The sequence below is a fragment of the Vitis riparia genome, chromosome 12 (genome assembly GCF_004353265.1).
Source record: "Vitis riparia cultivar Riparia Gloire de Montpellier isolate 1030 chromosome 12, EGFV_Vit.rip_1.0, whole genome shotgun sequence".
Taxonomy (NCBI): Eukaryota; Viridiplantae; Streptophyta; class Magnoliopsida; order Vitales; family Vitaceae; genus Vitis; species Vitis riparia.
The window spans coordinates 5,183,992-5,211,462 of NC_048442.1; the positions used below are offsets into that span (position 1 = coordinate 5,183,992).

The 27,471-nt window shown below is 39.4% G+C and overlaps 1 pseudogene; it reads right to left on the reverse strand.

The window, feature by feature from the left end:
* Nucleotides 1-239: 239 nt before the first annotated feature.
* Nucleotides 240-18,390, reverse strand: LOC117927124 (annotated as a pseudogene).
* Between the last annotated feature and the right edge of the window lie 9,081 nt (nucleotides 18,391-27,471).

A 27,471-nucleotide genomic window follows, 5' to 3' on the forward strand; every position in this document is an offset into this window, starting at 1 on the left:
AATACAAAAAATAAAAAATAAATAAAAATAAATCTGAATATTGGTGTGTCCTATAACCACTCTTCTAAAGGATAATTATGCCTTTCTATTGTTATGAGAGTCACATTGTGGGTCTCAGGCAGTCTGATCTTCCACTCTTGTAATGATTCTTATGGCCATTAGAAGAAGACATGTTTCAATGACAAGGTTTTGAGACAGCAAGCACATACAAATTTTGGATAAAAGATTTAGGAAGGTACTGATTTTGGCTCCAATTTGGCCAAGATAATAATTTCATTAAGCTTTGCAACACTCACTATGAACAGACTTTGATTGCAATCAGATTATAAAAAACCCATGCACATATCAGTTGCAGTCTAAGAAAGGAAGAGGATGATTTACAACAATAATATGATATATCCAAATCAAACTACCCTGTTCTGGCCTGCATTTGATACAACATTCTTTAACAAGCAGAGAGCAGCTTCTGTCTTTTGATGGAGATTATAATCTTTCTTTTTGGTGGGAGGTTCATCTTCAATAATGGTTGCAAGAACACCATTACGTAAGTCATCCCTCCTGCTGTTGTTGAAGAGTTATGAAGTGGTTTGAAATTATCTGCATGACCATAGAAAGTTAAGGACCCGAGCTTTTTGATGGTGGTGATTGCCAAGCAAGAAAAGGAACTTCCACCACTGTGCCAACAATGTTATCTCCAACAATCACAGTGTTGCCATTTGAAGCAGCTTGCCTCTTGATATAGCCTAATCCAAAATGTTCAGATTCCGTTCTTCCACATGCATAGCTAGTTAGCTTCCCCACCTATGCAGGCCAAGTATTGTTAAACATTGCTATGAATTTTTAAGGCTTAAAAAAAATTAAAAATATAAGGAAGGAAGAAAGAAAACAAGTGTGGGACAATAATGCACAAAACAAAATGGGTCAAATGATGCATTTTCAGTCAGAGAGCAAAGCTTTTAAATCACCAGCTATTTTAGTAATTTTCCAAATTAAACAAGGATATGATGCATACCTTTTTTCCGTCGACTGTAATAGGGCTGCCTGGTTCTGCTGGTCCTGAAAGGCTTATTCCCCAAAGTCTCTGCTTGACACCATCATATGTTATGAGTCTAGAGATGGTCTCTTGTCCCTTGTAACACCCTGAGAAGATTAGGATTAGAACAACCTTCCATAGGAAACTATGACTTCAAATATTATGTCTTGATAGCTACACTTGACCAACAACCATGTACTCTTCCCATAGTCTCTCTGATTTGATTTAGATATGACTTTATTGGGTTTAAGAATATCTTAGTCATTGCTCTTGGATCAGAAATTATTCAATAAAACTATGTTTATATTCAATAAAACCTCTTTGTATACAGAGATTTTTTGGTGAGTAAGATACCTTTGTTAAGGGAAATTGAGTTCCAGAGACCAGCCTCCAGGACATTGAATTCATTGGTAAGCTCTTTTCCAGGAGCTGGTCTTCCTGCAAAAATCATAGAGAAGGAAATCTCAGAAGATGAGAGAAAGAAAGAAACCTCAAAAGATGACATGGACTTTTCCACCAAGTTCCAATACAAAACTGCTTCTCTGCCTTAAACTTCATTTGGTTGCTAATGTGGGGGAGAATAAATATTTGAACAGCTTTCCTAAACCCCAATGGTTGTTCTTTTCCAAGAATACTTCCCCTTTTTTATGGCTTTCTCAAAAAACAATCTTACATTACTGAAACTAATTCAAACAATTGAACTTGCTTATATTTTGTAGATTGTTTTAAAAAACTTATTATATTTCGCTTTCAACACAAGCGTTACAAGGAGGTATATCCTTTACACCAGTGCAAATCACTAAGGCAAAATGCCTCCAGAAAAGGCCAAACCTACAGTAAACCAAAAACAAGAACAGTGATTCAAGGGGGGAAATATAAGAAAACCACAAAGAATTAGAGAGATGTTGGCAACCGTCCAGGAAGCACACAAGCATAATAAATATATTTATGAAATCTAGGCATGAAAGACAGTAAGTTTGTAAAAGGAATTTCCACAGTTCTGCCAACCCGAAACTTCCAATTTAGAAACTATGGTATACATTTTAATGGAATTTTCATATTGAATTTAATCAGCAGCTTTTTGATAGGCCACAAACTAGCCCATTAAGTTTTAAGAAAATTTCTGTAATTGGTTTGGATATAACTATTTTAGGTACATGATTGCCAGGTTTTTCATTTTGCTGCCACAATGATAAGTTCAGCCAATAATAACCTATTCCTACATTCTTCTAGCCTAAAAACCCAGATTTCATGATCCTATATCCACTTACCTTTAGGGCATCAAATAAACACCCAAAACTGTTAAGTAGTTGACATCCTAACCTTTCTTAATATTTAAGAGAGATACATTTGACAAAAAAGTAAGTGCCAGAGGGGCTAACTGTAGTACATAGAGCTATAATAGAATGTCCAAGCGAGTTACATAAAAAGGAACTTCATGTTTTTTTATTCCAGCAATTGGCTTCCTTCTTGACAAATAAAAACATCAACTTTCCTAGACTAAGCCAACTAGCACCTTTCAAGGTTTAAGTGATGCCCTGCATCAGAAATAGAAATGCTTTTCCAAGCAAAGCGTTGGTTGATGCAAAATACTAATGAAATAAGCATGATTGAGATAAGTAAATGATGGTGAAAGCAAAATTGGAACTAAAAGCATTAAAAGACCATATAGGTAACAGAGAAAAAGGAGAACCAACTGAAACTTTCTGCTACATACAACTAAGATCAACGACTAGTGCTACCAACGGGTAATGTTTTTATTTAATCGTAAGGCTCTACGGATCAAGGAGAAAACAAAATGTTTTGAGTACAGTAATGAGAAACACATGTACACATTTCAGCATCTCATGATAGAGTAGAAGGGATTAAATAAAAATAGTTTACCAAAACAGTTGAGTTAAGGTCTAAAGTCTGAACCACACAATGATTAAAAAGTACTGATTTTTAAATCAATAATTTCCTATCATGCGAGAAAGCACTGCAAGAAAGAGAAATACATTGGATTAAAATAAGTTCTTGGAGGAAATCACATTCCTGTATTGAGAAACAGTGTCTGTTTAATAAGATGGAATTCTTCTGTAAACTTCAAAAGTTGTATCGTCACGTACTTCAAAAGTTGTATTGTCACGTGAACTTCAAAAGTTGTATCGTCATCAACCAAACCCATGTTGAACACAATTAACAAAGTTTAAAAAAGTACCCATTTGAAATCACTACAGACACTAATCTTCAAACTTTGGTACCCTTAGCAACTTTCCACCAAAGAAAAAGTTATGCAATGGTTGTGCAATCAACATAAAGGAAAATTTGGAAAGAATCAAATGGACATTGCTGATTTAGTGTGTAATCTTATTTTTTATTCCAATATTTTGTTATTGTTAGCTTGGCTGAGTTAATATATATATATGGTCTAACTATCAAGGTTCACTGTAACATGAACCATATTCTATTTCTAGACAATATTGGTGCACCGTTCGCTTCACTTGTAACATATCAAACTCATAGAAGGTTGATGACTTGATATTCCTGGAATGTCATTAGCTGCTAGATTTGATTCACCTCCAGAACAGCGTATAGGTAATACTATTTCTATTGCATTTTTATAACATCCAGCTAAAAACACTTTTTTTCATTAAAACATCACTGAGAAGCAACACTTTTCCCACTGCACTCAACCTATTGTGTGAGACAGGATATTGTACAATCAGTGCAAAATTATACTCAGATAAACAATATTTACCAGTTTGAGCTATTTAATCAACCTCCTCCAAATGGTTATGTGGCTTTTTGGAAGTGAGTTGATTGTTTTGATAAAAAAAATCACCTTATCATTTACACAAAATTCAAAGCTAGAACTGACCAGATGTTAAAATAATCAGATGAAAAGGCTATAACGCATATATATATAGATATTAAACAGGTGAATGTATGCAAGCCAAATCATTAGGTGAAGAGTTTATGACCTTGAAAAATCCTTAGTTTTTCCCAAGCATTAGAACCCATTGGGATAGCACCTTGACTTAGAAGAGCTTTCCAGACAGATCCGGCAATAGCTGGTGACATCATAAATGAAAATCCATCTTCAGAGATGACATTTCCCACTCCTACAGTTATCGGCATCCCATTCACCTGCAGATTGATAAGGATGCTGATTTTATTTTTTTATTTTTTTTGATAGGTAAAAGAAAAGTATACACGATGTATACAAGGAAACAAAAAACAAACAGGCCTAGACACACAAAAACAACCGCACATTACGGAGCTCCTAACCAATCTACAAAATCCAGTATCGACAAGGAGTCATCCCTAATATACAATCTTACCCAATCCCAAAATAGATACAAAAAGAACTTTTTAAAGAATGATCTGAACACTCACAATTCTCAAAGACTCTCCTATTTCTTTCCCTCCAAATAGACCAAAAAAGGCATAACGGAGCAACCTTCCAAGCCTTTTTCCTTTTTCTACCAATAGGAAAGCCTCCTCAACTTAAGATTAAACCTCTCACTGAAGAGCGCATCACCCATTGTACACTGAATAAAGCAAAAAGAAGCTGCCACAAAATACGAGCTTTCGGGCAATGAAGAAGAATATGAACACTCGTTTCTTCTTCCTCTTTGCACATGTAGCATCCATTAGGCATCTTCCACCCCCTCTTTTTGAGTTGATCTAAAGTCAAAATCTTAGCCAAAGTTGCCTCCCAAGCAAAGAAGCTGACTCTAACAGGGACCCAAGAATTTCAGACTATACCATGAGGGAAAGGATCCACTCCCCTATTAGCCAAGGAGGAGTAGAAGGGCCTAACAGAAAAAATACCACTCTTTGTGTCAACCCACTCCACTAAATCCTCAGTATCCATAGAAATAGAATGATCATACAACCTCTCAAAGAAGATGTCTACCTCCTCCAGCTCCCAATCATTCAGTTGTCTAATAAACCTAGGATTCCAGCTACCACCATCCCAAGCATTAGCCACCCGAGCATCTTTAAAGGAAGCTATAGAAAAAAGGTTCGGGAAAACATCCCTCAACGGCACATCCCCACACCATCTATCTTTCTAGAACTTCACCCTGTTTCCAGAACCAACCTTGAAACGCATTCTAACTTTGAGATCCTCCCAACCATTTTTGATTACCTTCCAAACCCCCACTCCATGCCTCTCTCTCACCCCATTCGTGCACCAACCCTCATCTTCTTGCCCATACTTTCCAACAATTACTTGTTTCCAAAGAGGGTTTCTTTCAATCGCAAATCTCCAAGACCACTTCCCCAAAAGGGCCTTACTAAAGGTTCCAAGACTTCTAAATCCCAACCCTCCTTTCACTTTTTCCAAGCAAACAACCGACCAGCTCAATAGATGGGGTTTATTAACCAGAGCTCCCCCACCCCAAAGGAAATCCCTTTGAATCTTTTCCAATCTAGCTGTTACCCTCTTAGGAATGACAAAAAGGGACATATAATAAATTGGTAAACTACATAAGGTGCTCTTAATCAAGGTCTGTCTTCCGCCTTTTGAAAGATACTGCTGCTTCCACCAAGCTAGCCTTTTCTAAAACCTCTCCTCCACCCCTTCCCAAACTTTAGAAAATTATAGGGAGCTTCAAGAGGGATACCAAGATAGGTGGTTGGGATGGCTCCCACCTTGCATCCTAAAACCTCCGCAAACTCCTCCAAATTTGGGCCATTCCCTACTGGAATCATCTCACTTTTCCTCAGATTGATCTTCAACCTTGAACAAGCCTCACACCACATAAAAACCCAATTTAGATACTCAAGGTTTTCCTTACTAGCATCGCACAAGATTAGTGTGTCGTCTGCGAACAAGAAGTGTGACACCTCCACTCCCACACCGTTCCTCCCTCTGAATAAAAATCCATTAATGAAACTACCTTCCTTTGCCTTAGAGAGCAAACGGGAAAGAGTCTCCATCGCCAAAATGAACAAGGAGACAATGGTTCTCCTTGTCTCAACCCTTTAGAGTTATGGAAAAAAACCTAAAGGGAAGCCATTTAACAAAACAGAGAAGGGCACTGTTGAAATACACCATCTGATCCATCCTATCCACTTGGGGCCAAACTCCATTTTCTCCATTATTGCCAGGATAAAATTCCAATTAACATGGCCTTTTCGATGTCCAGCTTGCATAAGACACCTCTCAAATTATCCTTAATTTTGGAGTCAATGGCCTCATTTGCAATTAACACAACATCTAAAATTTGTCTCCTTGCCACAAAGGCATGCTGAAAATTTGAAACTAAGAAGCCCACCACCTTTTTAAGCCTATTTGCTAGAACCTTAGCCAAAGCTTGTAGAGCCCTCCAACCAAACTAATAAGTCTAAAGTCCTTCAGGTCATCTACCCCCTCTTTCTTAGGCATCAAGACTAAGAATGTAGCATTCAAACTCCTCTCAACAGACCCTAAACCATAGAATTCAGCAAATCAAGCCCATCACCTCAGGTTTCACAAAGTCCCAACAGTGCTGCCAAAATGCCAAGGTAAAACCATCCGGACCTAGGGCCTTATCACCGCACAAATTGGATAAAGCTTCAAGGACCTCCTCTTCAGAGAAAGGGGTCTCCAAAACTTCAGAATCTACACATTGCAGACAGTCAAAGTCTAGTCCATCTAAACTCAGTCTCCACTCCCCTGTTTCTGCTAGAATTCTTTGAAAGGCATTTGTGACTGCTTCTTTGATGTTATCCTTCCCATCTAACAAAACACCATCTACCCTTAGCTTGGCCATTTTGTGAAAGAAACTAGTGTTTTTATCCCCTTCTTTTAGCCATAACTCTCTAGACTTTTGCCCCCAAGAGATTTCCTCCATCTCTGCCATTTCTTAAACTCTTCCACCACACCCCTTCTAACCTCAGTTTCCTCCACTGTGAGGGCTCTTTCTCTTTCCTTCACATCCCACAGCCCTAACTGAGCCAAGGCCTCCAGTTTCTTGGTGGTCACATTTTCGAGAACCTCCTTATTCCAAATTTTCAGATCTTGTTTCAAAGCCTTAAGCTTCACAGCCAGTATGTGACTGCAAGACCCTTGAACACTGTACCCCTCCCACCAATTTCTAATAAGATCTTTGAAACCTTCCACCTTTAACAACATATTCTCAAATCTGAAAGGCATCTTGCCTTTCCTTTTCCCTCCACCATCCAGCAAAATTGGTGCATGATCTAAAACTGGCTTTGGAAGGGTATTTCGAAACAACCCAATGAAATGATTCTCCCAATCATCAGAAACAAGAAAGCGGTCCAACCTGGATGCTGACTCGTTATTAGACCCACCACACCAAGTAAACAGACCACTAGAAAGAGGGAGATCTTTAAGGCACATTCCTCAATAAACTGAGAAAAGCGCCTCATAGAAGTCGATTATCTTTGACAATTCCTCCTTTCCTTCAAGAATCTGACTACATTGAAATCCCCTCCCACACACCAGGGATCATGCCAAAGACCTCTAATAGCACCTAATTCCTTCGAAAAGACATCCCTCTCCTCAGCCAAACAGGGTCGTATACCCTGTGAACATCCAAATAAAATTGTCCTCGCAATTTTGAAACAACAAGAGACTAAAAAGGCACTTAACTCCATATCCAAAAGCTCCAACATCCGATTGTCCCAAAAAACCAAAATACCCCCTGATTAACCCCTAGCATCCACCACCTCCCACTCCAAACACCTCCCCACACCCAAACTCCTCACTAGGCAAGTTGACATTTGTTGGACCTTGGTTCTTGAAGACAAACAAGGTCAGCTGAGTGGGAACGAATCAAAGATTTAATGATTCTATGCTTATCCCCCTCATTAATCCATCGCACATTCCAAGATAAAATTCTTAGCTTCATGGACACACTTCAACTAATACCCCAAAAGAGCTCCTTCATGTTCCCCACTTGATAAATTTGTCTTACAAGAAACTGAACATTCTAATTCCTTAGCTCCCTCTCAAGTTTAGACCCACTGGAGCTAGCCTTTTTCACCACCTGCCCCAATGACTTCCTATTTGCTTGGAATTCCAAATTCTAGAAAAGACCCAGAATTTCCTTTTCGTAGCCATCCACCGAAAATCCCAAAAATTTTGCTAAAAGCCAGTAGTTTCTCGAAACTATCCTGAGAATAGGCGAAGTCCCTCCCCAACTCCATTGGGCTACTGTTCTTAACCAAGGCTAACTGCAAATCCTCTTCCCGCCCCCAGAATTTAGACTCTAAGTCATCACTATTTGAAAGAAGATTCAGTTTACACTCCTCCTTCGTGATCATGGCAAGGGGGCCATCTCTAACTTCCTCTTCAACAAAGGGCATCTCATCGTCCTTCGTCACCAAAACCTCCTAACAGATCATCCCCAAATCATGTCTGGCTTCATCGACCAAACCCCTTAGGGCAGAAGACAAAGGAGTAGAAGAAAGAGGCCCCCAACCCAAATTAGAAGAGAAAAGGTTCCTCATCCCTTGGAATGAAGCCGCTTCCTCTACCAGAGCTTCATCGACGGGAGTGAGGCACCAACCAAGGAGAACATCGAGCTCCGCTCAGCAAATCTCCCTCCATGGGGCAAAGATCGATCCCACAGGGAGGAGCCCAGCTTGCCAAGGCTTTAAAAGGGACCCTAAAGCCCTTTGGGCCAGCGGAAAAGTGTGATAGGCCAATTTACCATCCTCAACCCAAAACTCATTAACTAGGCCAGGATTTCTTTTTGAGGCCCGGCCTCCTTAGTACCACTGCCTACCACTTTGAAAGAGCCGACAAACCCCTCTTCCAACCCATGGGGAAAGGAGACTGCAATAGGAGGCAAGTTTCCCTCCTCCCACGCAACCCTGGCAAAAGGCTACTGCTCCAAAACGCATCCTTTCCGCAGAAAAGGCTGACGAAGCCATTCCTCCTGCAGTGTTTGGCCTTTAGCAATCGACAGCTCACCTTCTGGAAGCATTCCCTCGGACCCCACGAGCAGATGCACGTGAACCCTTTAACTTCTTCATCCCTGCTTCTGACCTCTCTTTGCTGGAAGTTACCATAGCAACCCAAGGCGGGAGTTACCATAGCTTGAACTCCTCTGAAAAAGCCTGTTGTCGGGGCCCATCTCTTTAAAAACAAGAACTTCTACTTATAAATCCGCTCTCCTTCCTGCAGCACCCTTTCTGCCTCCTTTGTACTTTCAAACTCAAACAAAATCAAAGCACCTCCCGACAAGGAAAGAGAGAGGTTTCCCTTTATCCTCCAATTGTACCTAGCCCACTCCTTCAAAGGAGATAGCAATGGGGCATCATCTGAGAAATCTCCTCACCGTCCCACCAGGCAACAGTTGAGAAATATGCATCTTGTTGAAAGCATCAACACCCCCAAACTGCAGCCATACCGACTCACTCACACTTCTCCAGTCCTTTGACACATTATCAACCTTCAAAGGCAAATCCTTCTGCACAAGGTCGTGCTGCGGTTTAGGACCATCTCCTACATTGACTGGGAGCTTCACTTCACAGGCTCTCAACTTTTGAGCTAAAATATTCCACCCCCTGGCAGCCCCTTCCCTTCAGGGAAGATTAAAACAAAGCGATTTGCTTCTGCTGAGACTACGGAACAAAAGAGGTACCTGCCCACCCCATTGCTACGTAACTGAAGCTTATAACTTCTCCTTCCCTCCAACCAAGAGTTGTTGAAACCTTCAAACCCTCATTGACAGCAAGCCTCCACCCCTTCAGCAGCAGGGAAAGACCCCTCTCACCAAATCTGATCCAAGAAGAAAAGCTTCTACCTCTCTCAGTGATGACCCTAGAGAGCTTCCTTTTAAAAGACTCCACCAAAATCTCAAAGGACTTAGAATCAACCCCAAACCAGACACTACCTCCACTCTTCATCATATTTGGAGATGAATCCAGTGATTAAGGATGCTGATAATGTTTTTCATAAAGAAAATAAAGTTGCAGAGCACACCATAATACTTCAATAGTTGTTTATCACTGTTTCTAATTTCATCATTTCCTTTTCCTTCTTCATTTTGAAGGTTACTCACCAACAAGGATAAAAGTTGCCTTACTACAAGAATGAGGTGAAACTCTTAAGTTGCAGCATTACAAATGGTATATAACTTCTGGCTTATATATTGGACTATGGAACAAGGGTAAAAAACAAAACCAAACCAAACCAAACCGAAAAAAAAAAAAAAAAAAAAAAAAAAAAAAAGGAGAGCAGACTCGGTGTTCGGAGTTGTAGAATTAAGAAGGTAAAACAAATGGTCATTTTGTTGCTCAGATGAAAGCTTATAATGAGGTCAGACAAAGAGATAATATGCATGTGCAAGTCAAACTCAAACACACAAATTATTCATAAACCTCAATTCGTGCAGATTGTTGGGTACATGGATCATTATCATAATAAAACATGTCCAATATTTAGTTTATCAATAATGAAAGAAGAATTGAAAATAAATATACTGGCAACTCCTGCTTATCAGAAAATATATATATACTAGAACTCCTATAATTCTTACAGATGAATAAAATCAATGAGGCATCTGGAAATGAAACTAGGATAGTTATGATGGTTACCATAAAATGTTGATGGGTGCCATATGGCTTTCCAACAAGACACCAAGATTTAAATCCTCCATAACCTATTCACATGCCACATATCAGAAACATCTTATCAAATCCAAAACTCTACAAGCATAATTTAGAAATAGGAGAAGAATTGAAACAGTTGATAACAAATTGCCAGTAACTCCATACTTGGTGGCTTTTTGGTCCCACTAAAACAAAGAAGGATGTTTTCTTGGTGATGTCTTGAATTCTACCTTGTCGGCAAAAAAATATGTACCTGTACAAAGGAAATATTAATAAATATATACTTAAGAATGACATTGAAAAAGTATAATCTTCTTAACATGGTTGGAAGTTCTAATATTTTCTGGTCTTTCTCAATAGGCAAATGCAAAAAATTATTAAAAATGCCAAGCAAAAAGTGGCACAACCAAAGTACACAGGAATTCTATTAAGACCATGCAAGTGTGAAAGACAAAAGAAAGTGAGAAGCAAAAGACAAGAATCCCTATCCCTTACTATAATCCCATCAATGAAATTCTAAAAGCATAACATTGGCATTTGTGGCTCCAACTCTAGACTATTCAAACAAGGTGAACTCAGGAAAAACACTTTTAATGACTGATCAAAGTACTCCTCTTTCAAATACAGTATCTGCAAAAGCACCAAAACAAGCAAAGAAGCCCTTTGCCACTTCCTCACCCACTTGCTACCCTAATGGTAACTCTTTAATTGACCATGGGGATGCCCACAAATATATATAAGGAAAGCAAATATCCCAAAGTATATGAGCCTTACCACAGCGAATGAGAATATAATTTGCAGACTCCTCCAATTCTTAGACAAGCAGCCTCTGTTAACTGATGACTACCCCCTACCCACCCAACACCTCACTGCCTTCCAATAACAACAACCATGTTAAAGAGGCACCCTAGGAGACATACCTCCTTACCAGGGAACCTAAAGGAGCTCCCTGAGCAAAAGAAAGAAGAAAAAGATTGTAACAAAAATGCACCAATTCTTTTCTATACCTTTCTTTTTATATGTAAAAAGAGTGATTATATTAAAAGTGCATGAAAAAGGTGCATCAAAGAACACAAGGAGTATAGATATAGCACCTCACGGCAAGCAAAAGGAAAGAGCAAAAGCAACCCACTGCCCAAACCAAGCCGAAATCCTTAAAGACCTAGAAAAAAAAACAGAGTGCCCCCACACATCTTCTTGCAGGCATACCAAAACTGGTTGCCACAATCCAAACAAAGCCTAGATGAACTTCCTCTTGACACAGTCAGAAGCCCCTCCGGCATTCCAAAGAGATGAAAAAAGCATCATCTACCCACAACAGAGAATTCCCACTCTTCCTTTCCACATCCTGATCATCTACCTTTTGATCCCTTATAATTCACAAAACACTCTAACTTCCTTAGCTCCCTTTCAAATTTTGAAGATGAAGAGTTCTTCCTCCTCTTCCCACCCTCCCGGCCCCTCACCCCTTTCCTAGCCTTCATTTTCCTGAGGAGAGCTAAGATCTCAGACTCGAAGCACTTTGCCAGCATGCCCAATCAATTGCTGAATTTGCCAGATTGCTTGAGGACCAATCCGCCATGTCCCCTTTTCCTCATCCTTCTCACCCACTGTGACTTCAATCGACCTCACCCCAGCCTCTTCAAACTCAATTAAAGTGTCATCCACCAAAACCATTCTTAGGGGACCACAACTCTCTCCTAGTGGATCAACTCCAAAATCCACCTCACATCCCTCCTGACCAAGATCATTCCCAGAAAGAGAAGGAGGAGAAGTTGGGGGGTCCCAAGGAAGAAACAGAGAGAGAGAGAAAGAGAGACAGTACCAGGGTGTCTCGCCACTTCTGCCATTAGAGCCATGCCAATGCTTGTGTGAAGAACCATCGGCAGGGAGAGCTCAGGATTCTAGAAATCCTACCCTCTAGAGGCGAAAGAAGCCCCTTGTTTCCCTACCTTCACACTAATCTATCTTCATCATCCCTTGTGTAAGCCATCAACACCACCTTCCAATCATGAAAAGAACTTTTAAAACAAACACACATATGACCCAAACCGCCTTTTCCACCCAGAGATCTGCAAATCTAGCCTTCTTGTTCATAAGAAGCTCTAAATAACTATCAATAAACAGTTTTCTCCAGCAGACTTCAAGCATTTTCTAGTTATAGGAGGTGTTGGTGATGATATGGAAGAATGGAAGTGTATGCAACTTTATGACTTGGGCCCATTAAGAAAGTAATTTTGACTACAATAGTAGTGCTAAGGCAATGGTGCACTTGCTAGGCAGCCAAGTCAGAGCCTATCAAATAAGCAGCATAGGTGACACTGAGAAGAAGACAGGATTTAAAAACTATTCTCCCCAAAACTGTGACTTTGATGATGTGGTTACATATTACTGAAATGAGCATGAGTTCAAGTTGGGTCACATTTCAAAACTAAATATCATTATATAAAGAAGACAAGCCAAAGGAAAATGCACACAAACTCCATGTATAGAAATTTGATAAAAGGAACAAAGGAGACAAGATGTAGGAAAATGCACACAAACTTCATGTATAGAAATTTGATAAAAGGATACAATGAATATGATCCACATACTTTGTAAGCATTTCAATTATGCTTCCACAGGTCACTGGCGAGACCACCAATGTGACTGCATTTTTCTGTGAAGGTGGTGATGAACTAATTAATTAACAAAAAGCACAAAGACCATTTATGAATGCAGAAAAGCAAACTAACACCAGAAACAAGGCACAAGAGACTACCATAATCCAGCATGTGCAACATCTATTGTTCTGGCTGTTGGTGTAACAAAGACAGTATCACATCCCTACGCATTTCAGTCATTCAAATCCTATTAATTAACCAGATGAATCTATTAATCCAAGAATGAATTTTTGAAACATAAATTTTCCCATTTTTCATGAAAGAAATTAAAATTAGAGGATCCCAGCAAAACTTACCTGTCCTTCCTGAAGACATTCGAAATTTGCAGTACTTTGGTTGTGAAGGAACTGAATACGGTCGTCTCCACTGACTTCATGTCAATTAAACCCATATTTATTCACAAAGAAGAGGAATATGAAAGCATCAAATTAATTAAAATCCTAACTCTCAGAAAGAGCAATCTAGATAGGGTCATATAACTGTGAAAAAATGCAAACCATCCCAAGAAATAAATGTGTTGAATCAATCTGCAAAATATCACTAGTTGGATGCATCAGGCAACAAGGTTGTGCATACCTTGGGCTAATCATCAGCCAGAAGTGCAACATGAAAATTGAGATATTCTTTTTCCTCAACAAAAGGCCACTAGCCCATGGCCATATACTCTTCTCAGATTTTATGGTACTAAACTGAGTCCAAGAGCAGTTCATAAGAAATCAATTGTCCTCCTATTCTCTAAAAATTTAAGGATGTGCCGGGTCTACATCAACAGGTTTCAAATTCCCATCACTGGGTGGTTCCAACATTTGGAAGTTATGTCTCTCCAGTAGAAAATGAAATTTGCTCCATCAGTTTTGAAAGGCATCAGATCTCAACATACTATTTTATCAGACAGAAAATGGCATCCCACATATCAATGTAGAAATTTTCCTCCATAAAGCCTGATATCTTGCATTGAGTTCTCTAACTTAAATGAAATACCTAAGACACCAGATTCTCCCAGGTTAAACAATGACTTTTTATTAGTCATGGTTGTGATACATGGATACGTTAATTTCAGTCAAAATACCCATGACACGATGGTGTGGTTGTGAGATCCAGACACTATTGATTATAAGATGATGATGCTTTTCTATATGTTACCCAGCTGTATAATATGCTTGTTATAACAAAAAAAACTATGTTGTATAATATACTAGTTATTATAAATAAATAATAGAACAAACAACAACATTGTTTGAAACACATTTTATTTAGTCATACAAGAAACCAGCAAGTTTAGAATTCATAGAAGATGCATTAATATTATTTTATAGGAATATGCAGGAAGTAGGATGAAAACATTCATACAAGTATTGGGGAAAGAATGTACCTCGTATCCGACCAAAATGAGAAAGGTCCACAACCTAGATCAGAAAAGGAATTTGATCAAACAAGAAGATCAATACTGGAGTTCAAATCCCATGAAAGGATTAAACATTGAAGAGTTATCCACTTGTTAAAGATTGCACGCATCACTAATATCACATTCCCCTTCAACCAGATGTACAAAAGCAATTGGAGTAGCATTGAAAATCCTACTTAGAGTGAATGTGCAATGCCTAAGGCCATAAGCTAAACCATATAAAGAACATTGACCTTTTCAGACATCATCCACAAGAAAATATTAGTTGAAAATTTGTTGCATGTGCAACCAAAAAAAATCAGGCAAATAAGAACCGCATAACGATCTTGCCTTGATGTTTTTTAACTCCAAGTTCTTCATTTTCAATTGAGTTTCAAAAATGATTCACATTTCCTTGAAAAAATGAATACATGGAGTGAGCAACAAGAAGACAAAGAGGAAAAACAAGCAATGATATGAAATTATGTACCCACCACCACCCCATTGTCAACTGCATCTAATGCTTCATCATCATTATCAAAGGTTTCAATAATCCCAGCTTCTGAAACCTTTGCCCCTGCTTCTGTCACAGTATCCTGCAAGGAGCCAAGCCATAAATCCTATAGGCATGACACATATCATCTGAGCCAAAGGAGCAAAACAATAGTAAAATCAGAGAATCGAAAGGAAAACAAAACTGTGCAACAGAACACAATATCTCAATCCTCATATCAATAGCATTGATCTTAAGAAGATCAGAGAATACTGAGGAAAATTATCACTAAATTTGAACCTCAGAACTTAATCCAAGAAGGAGACCATCCTTTTGGAAACAAAACCAGTGATAAGAACATAGAAACAGAAAGCAAACTGTATAAAAGAGAAATTTGTATCTCAATCCTCATAAAAATCACTGATCTTAAGAATTGTAAACAGTATTTAGGAAAGTTATCAGATTTTTAACCTCAGCACTTTATCTGAGAAGAAGGAAACCATTCTTTTGGAACTCAGACACTAACATCTTTCATTGTACCAAAAATAAAATAAAAAAGAAGCATAGCTCAAGTAACAGGGAATTCAACATGCATAACAAATGCTATCAATTTACTTCACAAGAATTGATGATTTGGTTGACAAAAGGATGTCAAAATGCAGACCCCTTTGAAGCACATTAAAAACCAACATCTTCAATGTTTTGATTAACAACTTTAGACCTAAAAATACTTTTCATTCTCACAAGATAGTCATCAAGTGTAATGTCATAGTATTGTCATTTGATCCAGTTCTATTTTATTGCAAAAAGGTAAAAACAAAGCGAACCTATGCAGATGAAGGCCACCTAATATACCCAACTCAAAGGACAAAGATATACATCAACATGGGATCTAGTCTAGCTTTAGAAAAGAAAGACGATCTACAAAGAAAAAGACGCTTCAAGAACAATATCTTTCAACTTCCAGATGGTTAACTCCTCATTCTCAAAATATTATTCCTTCTCTTTTATCCAAATTTTCCTCATGAGATAAAGTGGTGCCACCTTCTAAATATCTTTGCTATTCTTATGCCCAACATTAATCCACCAACAACAAGGCATATACCACCAAAGATAACAAAAAGAGCAAAGCTCCAGAGCCCCTGAAGAATATATTAAAAGGCAATCTGTGAATTCTTTATTCCTTCCCGTTGAAATCATGCATCTCCTATAAATAAAGTGATAGATCAGGAATGTTTACCTCTAGATGTCATGCAAACAAGGAAAGCCACCTTCAAAGGAGCTAACCAGAAATGCATTAATCCTCAAGGCTTCTCAATTGGTTGTACCAAGTCTTTCAGGGAAACCAGTACAGTTCTTCACCAAACCATCGCATCATCACCGTCTTTATAAATGGTACTTAAACCCAATGGTAAGAATATCTCATAAGAAAAGAATCCAATGCATTTCAAGTCTGCCTAAACCACAAATCCATCATTGAACCTTCCTTATTAATAAGAAAAGAGAACAAATCAGGGAATCACTCCATCATCACTGCACCAAATGACTCACAACACTCAATCCTCTCTCCTATTCCCGGTGAACATAAATAACAAACCTTTTTCTGCAGATGGAACATATAAAAGCTGAGTTGACATTCCACTATTTCACCATCACAAATTCGTAGAACATTCAAGAGTAACTATCTTTTTTATTAACTCCACTACAATTCTTTTCCAAAATAAAATCAATCAAACACTTCAAATACCATCCTATTATTAGAAACAAACTTGCAACAATGCACAATAATTAATATCGACATTACACCTACACATCCATTAGAAATTTCACTATGATAACCCCATTTTTTAGATTTTTTTTTTCCAAAGAAAAATCAACGAAAATTTTAATTTCCATCAAACTACAGAAATAACCAATATTCTGAGGAGACTAAAAAACTTTTTACACCAACACTTACCATGAACAAAACTTATAACTTTGTCGAGAATTTTAGAACAGATACTAAAATTCAAACTATAGATTTATTCGAGAAAAAACAATAGTATCATTGCTAATCAAATTTCAATTATTTTCTCCAACATTGAAATGGAAGAATATATGTGAACCCTGTTTCGTTGCCAAGAGAAACAAATTTCAAGAGTTGAAAACAATTAAAACCTACTTTAAACCAACAACTTTATCAGAAACTTTTCTATGATGACCCTATTAACATTATTGTTTTCCAATATAGAAAAAATAAAATTTTCAAATTCCAATAAAATAATCAAAAGAAAATTCCAAAATTTTGAGGCAACCAAAAAGCCTCTCACACAAACACCTATCACGACCAAGCACTATATTCTTGCACCAATATTAAAATTGAAACTATAAATTTGATCAATAAACAAACAATAGTATCATTACTTATAAATTTAAATCGATTTTCCAGAATTCAAAAGCAGAATAGAAATAAGGCCTGTTTGGTTGCCTAGAAAAACAAATTTCAATAGTCTACAACAATTAAAACTCACTTTCTACCAACATTTTCCTCCGAAACTTCACTATTATAATCCCATTCACATAATTTATTCCCAAGTAATATCAATTAAATTTTCAAATTCCATCAAATTAATCCAAAATAAAATTCCAACATTTTGAGGCAATTAAAAAAAAAAAAAATCCACACCAACATTGACCACACGACCGAACACCATAATTTTGCGCCACCACTAACATTGAAGCAAATTCCATCAAATTAATCCAAAATAAAATTCCAACATTTTGAGGCAATTAAAAAAAAAAAAATCCACACCAACATTGACCACACGACCGAACACCATAATTTTGCGCCACCACTAACATTGAAGCTATAAATATGTTCAAGAAACAAACAATGGTATTTCAATGCTCATCAAATTTCATCATTTGTCCACAATTCAAAGCCAAAATACACTCCAGGCCTAACTGCCAAGAAAAACACAATTCAAGAGTAGAGAGAGAGAGAGAGAGGAGAGTATTACGAGGAGGTCGAGATCGATGGGGGGAGGGGAGAGATCGAAAGGCGAGGCGGCGGCCAAAGGAGTGAAGAATTTCTCTGGAGAGCGAAAGGCATGGTTTTGGATTGGGAACGAAATGGGATTGGGTTTCCATGTCCAGGAAGTGAAAGAGGAAGAGGAAGGGAGAGAAGTGCTTCTTCTGAGAGGAGTTGTGGCACTCACCAACAGATACCTCATACAACCCACTGTCGCAGCCATGGCTTTGGCTTTCGCAGACAAGGAGAACTTATAAGTTATAAGCGCTTTTGGGAGTTACCACTGCTTTTTAGGCTGCACTGGTTTGTACCCTGCCCTTACGTTAGAACTTAGAAGTGCTTTTACCAGTGCTGTGGAAAAAAACATCTGTGTTTCAGACTTTCAGTAGGAAATAAATAAATAAATAAATAAATTAAATAAAATAAATAAAAAAATACATCACTTCACCCTAATTCTCAATTTAAAAGAACAAGAATCGATGGCAGTGTGAAAATTATTAAAAATACTTCTTAAAATTACTATTAAATAAGTTTTTAAAGTACGTTTGGTGGTAATTTTGAAAAACATTTATAATTTTTTAACACTTGAATGATAAAAACTTTTAAATGTTAAAAATATTAAAAACATTTTTAAAAATTACAATCAAAACAAGGCCGAAGAGTATTGTAGACCCCCTCAGCGGCAGGAGGTTTTTCTTTTCTTAGTTTATTATTTTATGCTTCTTTTCTTTTGGCTTTTTGGCTTTCTCTCTCTCGGCTTCAGAACCCGAGAATGAGCTGGGGTGGCAGCCAAAACAGGGCGGCCATAGGACGAGATGGGCAGGTCTTTTTACGGCGAGATTAGACGGAAAGGCAGAAGGAGGATGGCTTGTTGAAAAGCTGAGAAGAAGAAAAAAAAAGAAAAAAAAGGAGAAGAAACGGCTGGAGCGGGAGGAGGCTTGACTGTCTGAGAGAGGAAGAAGCACAGAAAAATCTCCTTGGAAGGAGCAGATACAGGTATTCTCATTTCTTGAAGCCATCTTTATATATATATATATTGCTATTTTTATTTTTTTATTTTTTTTTGGGGTATCATTTGATTCCACTTCTGATGTTTGGATGTGTTTATTGGGATCTCCCGTTCATCCATGCGGGATTCGAGTTTGCTTTCATTGGGCTCATGTTCGATTCCTATCTTGTTTTATATCCTCTGTTTTTTTAGATCTCGTATGAGATATTGGCATTTACGCTTTGATTTTTGTTTTAAATCCCATTTTGAAAATTGTTTTGACCCCCTCCCACGTTCTGGGCTCTTTAACTGATGCATGGAGCTCTCGCATGCATGGGAGCCATGCTAAGGTGGCCTCTATTTCATACCTATCTTCCTCCCGTGCTCATACCCGTTCCATACCTATTTCCCCCACCATCCAACCTTTGTTATTTTTTTTATATATATATCTTCATACCCCACCCTTAAAGGCCAGCAGCTTCAAGGAAGAAGAACAAAGTGACGCCATGGTGAACAACACCGCCCGCGCGCCTCATGGTTCAACCGGCGATGGTAGGCATGCTTCACACCGCGCCAGTCTCGTTGGTCCGCAAGAACAAAACCTACCAGTTTCTGACCTCCGAGGGCATCATCGCGTAGAACCTCTGCCGCGCCGTCAACGTGCTGCACCACCAGCCTGCCACCACCAGTCTTCAACCCAGAAATGAAAATAAAAATGGGTTGAGACCATCTTTGATTCTTAAAGTGGATATCATGAGCAATGGTTTTCGTTTGTGGGCCTAAGTTAATAGATGTTGGGCCTTAAGCCCCATCTTTTGAGTTTAGGCCTAACTAGTTTATATTCAAGTTGGGCCTTATGTGAATGGGCTCCACTGCAGGCCATTTGATGTCTTGTTCTTTTATATCTTATGGATCTTTATAAAATTTCTATCCCCCAAGTACCCTTTCAAAATTCTTTCATTTAATTATTATTTTGTATTCCAATTTTCAAATACTCTTTCAAAACCCCAAATTTCCAAAGTTTAGTTTGCAAAACTATTAAGTCTCGAAGTTTTAAATTTTCCGAAGCCTATATTTAATTTTAAGAAATGTCATTTTCGAAATAATCCCCTAAAATTTAATCTTAAACCCATGCTATAAAACTTTGATCCTCAAAAATTCAATTTACTTAAATCTTTCTCAATAATAATAATAATAATAATAATAATAACACAATTCACCAAATTCTCACCTTCCCATTAATTTATTATTTTATTTATTTATTCTAAAATTCTATTTTAAACAATTCATTTAAAACTTCCAATTTTCGAATTAAATTTCTATTTCTAAAAAATTCCAATATTCACATTAATTAATTTAATTATTATTATTTTTATTTGTTTATTCTAAAATTCCGTTTTTAAACAATTCTTTAAAATTTCCGACTTCCGATTTTAATTTCTAATTTCAAAATTCTCAATATTCGCATTAATCTATTTAATTATTACTATCTTATTTATTTATTCTAAAATTCAATTTTAAACAATTCATTTAAAACTTCAAATTTTCGAATTAAATTTCTATTTCTAAGAAATTCCAATATTCACATTAATTAATTTAATTATTATTATTTTTATTTGTTTATTCTAAAATTCCGTTTTTTAAACAATTCATTAAAATTTCCACTTCCGATTTTAATTTCTAATTTCAAAATTCGAATATTCACATTAATTAATTTAATTATTATTATTTTATTTATTTATTCTAAAATTCCATTTTAAACAATTCATTAAAATTTCCACTTCCGATTTTAATTTCTAATTCCAAAAATTCCAATATTCACATTAATCTATTTAATTATTTTATTTATTTATTCTGAAATTCCATTTTAAACAGTTCATTTAAAACTTTCGATTTCCGAATTAAATTTCTATTTCTGAAAATTCCGATATTCACATTAATTTATTTAATTATTATTATCTTATTTATTTATTCTAAAATTCAATTTTAAACAATTCATTTAAAACTTCCGATTTTCGAATTAAATTTCTATTTCTAAAAAATTCCAATATTCACATTAATTTATTTAATTATTATTATTTTATTTATTTATTCTAAAATTCCATTTTAAACAATTCATTAAAATTTCCACTTCCGATTTTAATTTCTAATTTCAAAATTCGAATATTCACATTAATTAATTTAATTATTATTATTTTATTTATTTATTCTAAAATTCCATTTTAAACAATTCATTAAAATTTCCACTTCCGATTTTAATTTCTAATTCCAAAAATTCCAATATTCACATTAATCTATTTAATTATTTTATTTATTTATTCTGAAATTCCATTTTAAACAGTTCATTTAAAACTTCCGATTTTCGAATTAAATTTCTATTTCTAAAAAATTCCAATATTCACATTAATTTATTTAATTATTATTATTTTATTTATTTATTCTAAAATTCCATTTTAAACAATTCATTAAAATTTCCACTTCCGATTTTAATTTCTAATTCCAAAATTCACATTAATCTATTTAATTATTATTATTTTAGTTATTTATTTTGAAATTCCACTTTAAACAATTCTTCAAAATTCCAATTTCCGAACTTAATTTCCGATTTCCAAAATTCTAATTTCTTTCAAATTTAATATCCAAAATTCCGATTCTTAAATTTAATTTTTCAAGACTCCAATCTTCAAATAATTTTCGAGACTCTAATTTCCAAATAAATCTCAAAAATCCAGTTTTCTCTTGAATAGCTTTAATTCTACTCCGATTTTTAAATAATGTTCTATTTCTTTTGATTTTTACACAAGCAAGAATGATGAATCTTCATAATTTCGAAATAATGGGATTCGTGAGATTAATTCAAGCAAGATCAATCGGGCTTTTGGTGGGGGCCCACATATGTGATTTTATGACTGACTGATTGATTAATTGATTTATTTACCATGCTTGTTTGATTTATTCTGTTCCCTGACATGCGCATAATTTTATCGATTCGTCATTCACTAATCCTGTTTCATGATAGCGCATTCGTGATTGGAGGACCAGGTACGCATCCACTCATGTTTTGTTCATTCTTTATACATGCTCTACTTCCCACGTCATGCATGATTAAGGTGAGTATCCATTGACTTTCTCATTGATTGTCGCGTCAGCTTCATTCTATTAGTAGAGACCCGTTTCTAGGGACTTAGAGGGGTGCTATGGTTTTTACCGTACCTTCCCAATAAGTAACCTGACCCCCGAACCCGATCCGGTTTTTCACAGACCACCTTTTCCAAAATATGGAGTCACACTTAGGGTTTTTCTTTCTTATTTTGTTTACCCTTTAAAAATAAAACAAAAATAAGTGGCGACTCCAAGTCAGTTTTCTTAATCAAATAAAATCAATTTTTCAAAACCAAAATCGAGCTCGCCATCGAGTGGGAAACGCATGAGCCGAAATGCGGGGTCCACAAAATGGCGACTCCACTGGGGATTGTTTTTTTAGAGGGTCAAGCTTGAACTTAGAGTGAAGCAAACGTGGCATTTGATTGGACGATTAGTGGATGCTTATCTCTTGATTGTACATTGAGGATTTCTTGATGCATGCTTAGATGTCGTATTCATTTGAGATTTTGACATGTTAGATTATTGATGACTGATCTTATTGCATTGCTTAGCGTATTGATTCTGATTTTGGCATGATTGTTCTGATCACTTCACATGCATACACTCACCATTGTATATCACTCAGCTTGACATGTTGATTCTTTGACTTGTATACTATTTTGATCGTCTTTGAGCATGATGTTTGTATCACTATTAGTCTTGATTGTCGTATTCTCGCTTATCTTGTGAGTACATGATGATATATCTGAGCTTTGCCTGATTGCGTGTTGCATGACCGCCCTCCTCTGCGTGATTGTATGTCGTCTGTCTATGTGGGTCTCACTTCTATCCCCCTACCTCCAATTCTCTTGGTTTTGGTCATTTCTTTCATCCTGGCTCTCACTATTGCAAGTGTGAGGCCTTCTATGTGTTTGCTCTTTGACCGAGCCGGAGATTAGGAGTAGGGTCTAGCGACGGGCTATATCGATGTACGGGAGCATTCTGGAGGAGAGCGACACTTTGATGTCGATTGGAGTCCGATCATTGAAGACCTGTATAGCCCCGAGCTAGGTTTCATGGATAGTTGTGCGACCAGTGTGTTTCCTGTTCTGCTCTAGATTCATAGGGTTTTCGAATGCACCCACACCATCACTGAGCACTCTAGTTGACTATTGAGTGTTGAGAGTTTGAGAGGTTTCACCATAGGAGCCCCCTGGGATGTCGAGGTAGTGCATGTGTGGAGGTGATGACCACCTTGCATGGAAGCGCCCCGTCTCTTCGGAGGCGTGCAGAGGGTTGCGTACCACCGGAGGGTACGATCGCTTCTGCTAGGGATCTTTTAAAGTCCACCTATCTCCTTTTAGAGCCACCTTGACCTTGTAGTTTGAGCCTTAGACTTTTCAGTTAGAATTTTCCTTCCCAAACACGTGGGTGCATTTGTGGGCCTTCAGAGCCGGTTCAGTAGTAACAGGTTTGGTTACCTTTGCAGTAGTCTCTTATATATCTGCTCAGGATTGGATATCAGTTTGATTGCTTCCAGGCTACCTTTTGACGCATTTGATAGACATTCTTTGTGAAGTTTCCCTTACCCCGCACCTTATCCAGTATTTTCCACTATTGTAGGAGTACCGATACGTTCAGTCTGGGTTCGACTTCTTGGATCAGAGTTGAGGGTAGATTGATCAGAGTGTCGGACCAGTTAGACCAGAGATCAGACCAGAGGGATATGGATTCACAGGTAGTTACCGTCGATCAGTTTGCTGAGGCCATGGCTTCGATTCAGGAGGCTATAGCTAGCCTTGGCCGGAGGATAGATGGGCAGCAGGCCCAGCGGGTCCCGCCCCCGGATTGTGCCCAGTATGACCATACAGTGCCACCACCCCCTCCACCTAGTCAGTCAGCACCGCAGGCCATGCCGTTCACCCTACATAGTCAGACCGAGGTTGCTCCGCCTCCCATCACCGTGCCTACCCCGACCTCAGAGGACCCACATGCTCGCATGGATAGGCTTGAGCAGGGGTTGAGGCAGTTGAGGACTTCCGACAGAGCCATCACTTGGGAAGATTTTGATGGAGTGCCAGTGGCCAGTTTACCGGCCAAGTTCAGGATGCCAGAGATTGAGCGATACACGGGGATTGGGTGCCCCCGCCTCCATTTGAGGCTTTACAGTACGATCATGAGGGCTCATGGATTGGACGGGGCTCAGATGATCATGCTTTTCCCCATGTCTTTGGGTGGCACTGCACAGCGTTGGTTTGCTTCTTTGGATGTATCACGTCGTCGGACTTGGGATGACCTGGCCCAAGAGTTCTTGAGACAGTATGCATTTAATACTGTCGTTGACGTATCGAGGAGGGAGCTCGAGGCTCTTAGGCAGAGATCGGACGAGTCGGTTTCTTCATTCATCTCTCGCTGGCGCGGGAAGATTGCCGAGATAGTGGATAGACCGTCAGAGAGAGATCAGATTCAGATGGTTTTGAGGAGCCTACAGCCGAGGATTGCCAGGCATGTGGTTGGGGTACCTTTTACAGATTTTGGATCTTTGGTTCTGGCTTTGTATGATGTCGAGGACGGCATCTCGAGAGGTTTGTGGGCAGACTCTTCCCCTAGTGATGTTAAGGGGAAGAAACCCTTCGTAGGACCGAGGCCAGCAGATGTGAGCGCTATCGGCTCTTCCAGTCAGAGGCCTCTCAGACGCCATCAGCCGATCCCACAGTTTCCCGAGCCTCATTCGTCCTATGCATCTCATCAGTACAGACCACGGGCACCTCGTCCAGCTTATGATCAGACATACACTCCGCAGACTTTGGCTCTGCCTTATTATGCCTCCCAGGGCATTGAGAGACCCCCGGTTTCCTACACAGCTACAGGACAGCCATGCTATGCTGCTCAGTTCACTACGAGACCCACAGCGCCTTATCCCCGCCCTAGAGCTCAGCAGACTTCTGCTCCTTTTGCTTTGAGGACGCAGAGGCAGTTCTCCCAGATAGGCATGCCGTTGAGCCAGGCTCTTCGGAAGCTCACAGAGGCCGGAGTATTGGCCGCTCTCACTCCGAGACCACCACCTCAGCCTCTTCCCCCTCAGTTCAGGATGGACTTGCATTGCGCCTACCATCAGGGGCCTGGGCATGAGACTGATAGGTGTACCGCATTGAGGCACGCCATCCAGGACTTGATCGACCAGGGTTTGGTACACTTGGGTCAGCCGAGTGTGACCACGAACCCGTTACCTGCCCACACCACACATGCAGTCCCTCCACCAGCTGATGGCATTCATTTCTTGGACTTTGATGAGATCGATGACCGCATCCACATGTTGAGTGATGACGATTCAGACCCAGAGCCCATCATGCCAGATGTGATTTATGAGATGAGTGGGGTGACTCTAGATCCTCAGATGCCTGCTCCATTCCGATTGGTTCCCGAGGCGGCATCAGTGCAGGCTACCACTGTTGAGCCATTGATTTTGCCGCGTTACAGTGTCCGGACGCCTTTCATCTTGATCCCGGATGTTGAGGAGGTTCAGGCTCCACACATTGATGATTCTCAGACTCTGGACATTCAGTATGTTCTTCGAGGAGGTAGAGTGATGCGACAGCCACCTCCCGCGGCGGCTAGGCCAGTTGAGGGTACGTCCGCTCCCGAGGAGGTCAGAGCCGAGGACGATGAGATTTTGAGGCAGTTGCAGAGCACTCAGGCTCGTATTTCCATCTGGAGCCTCTTAGCGTCCTCCAGTACTCATCGAATGCATTGACTCGAGCTTTGAGCCAGATCAGAGTTGATACCACGACCACTCCCGAGGGACTCATTCATATGATGACGGCTGGCAGAGCCACTTGTATCGTCTTTTCCGATGACGACTTGCCGCCAGAGGGTTCAGACCACACGCGTCCTCTCTATATATCTGTTGGTTGTTCAGGTCGCCGAGTTCCATCTGTCCTTCTGGACAATGGCTCGGCCCTGAACGTATGTCCTCTCGCCACTGCCTCGCCCTCGGATACGCTCCTTCTGACTTCGGTCCCTCCACTCAGACCGTTCGCGCGTATGATAGCACTCGAGGGAGGTCATGGGTACATTGGAGATCGAGCTACTGATCGGTCCGGCCACTTTCATCGCCGTGTTTCAGGTTTTGAGGATTCCTACATCCTTTAACCTGCTTCTGGGCCGACCATGGATCCATAGAGCCGGAGCTATTCCTTCTTCCCTTCATCAGAAGGTGAAGTTTATTCATGATGGCCGGGTTGTCGTGGTGCAGTCTGTGGGTGATAGGTTCATCTCTGCCGAGCCTGTACTCGAGATTAGTCACACTGATGACGATCTTTTTCTGACTGGATTCACCTTCGATGAGGTGCAGACCGTGGAGATAGAGGATTTCTGTCGGGATTTCGTAGCCATGTCCTTTGACCAGCACAGCAGCACAGTGGTGCTCGATATTATGCGGAGTATGTCTTATCTTCCTGGTATGGGCCTGGGGCGACGCCAGCACGGGCCTAGTGAGTTCATGGCTTTCCCGGACCGCGACGTACCATTCGGGCTCGGATTCATTCCCACTGAGGCTGACTATCGTCATATGGCGCGATTGCGCAGGGAGAGGGTGAGGGCTCGCTTGACTCGTACGCCCTTTTATTATCCTGTCCGCCCATACACCATGAGCCTGGCCGATTACTTTGTGAGGGCATCAGAGCCACGTGCGCCATCTGATAGGGCCATCGGAGGACTCAGCACCACCCAGGAGGCCGAGCTTCAGCGCCTCGTCCAGCAGTTACAGTTGAGTGACGGAGCCCCTGGCCCTTCGACTTCTGTGTTGATTGCTCCTCCCTCCCCAGATCGCACGAGCCTTATGACGCTTTGCTTTCCGGATGAGATCGATGATCACGGGACTTTTGTCGAGATTGGGGACGTAGTGGACGGAGCCGTGCCGTGTGATGAGTACGTCGATGAGATGCTCGCGATGAGCTTGAGCCAGATCGAGGAGATGGCCCCGCCGGAGCTCGCTTCGCCATTTGATCTCTTCGGGGTGTCCGTCCTCGAGATCGCCGAGGAGGTCCAGACTGCCCTTACTCTGGAGTCTGCTGAGGACCTTATAGCTTTTGATGATTTGTTTGATAGCCATGTTGGCATTATCGAGGGAGCGTCCGACTTTGTGGACCCACCTCTTTCATTTGACGTTTTGTCGGGGTTCGTCTCCCGTTCTGACTATGTTTCTGACTCTTCATCTATGGATTTGAGCATCTTTGAGTATTTGCCTGTCTCTTCTGATA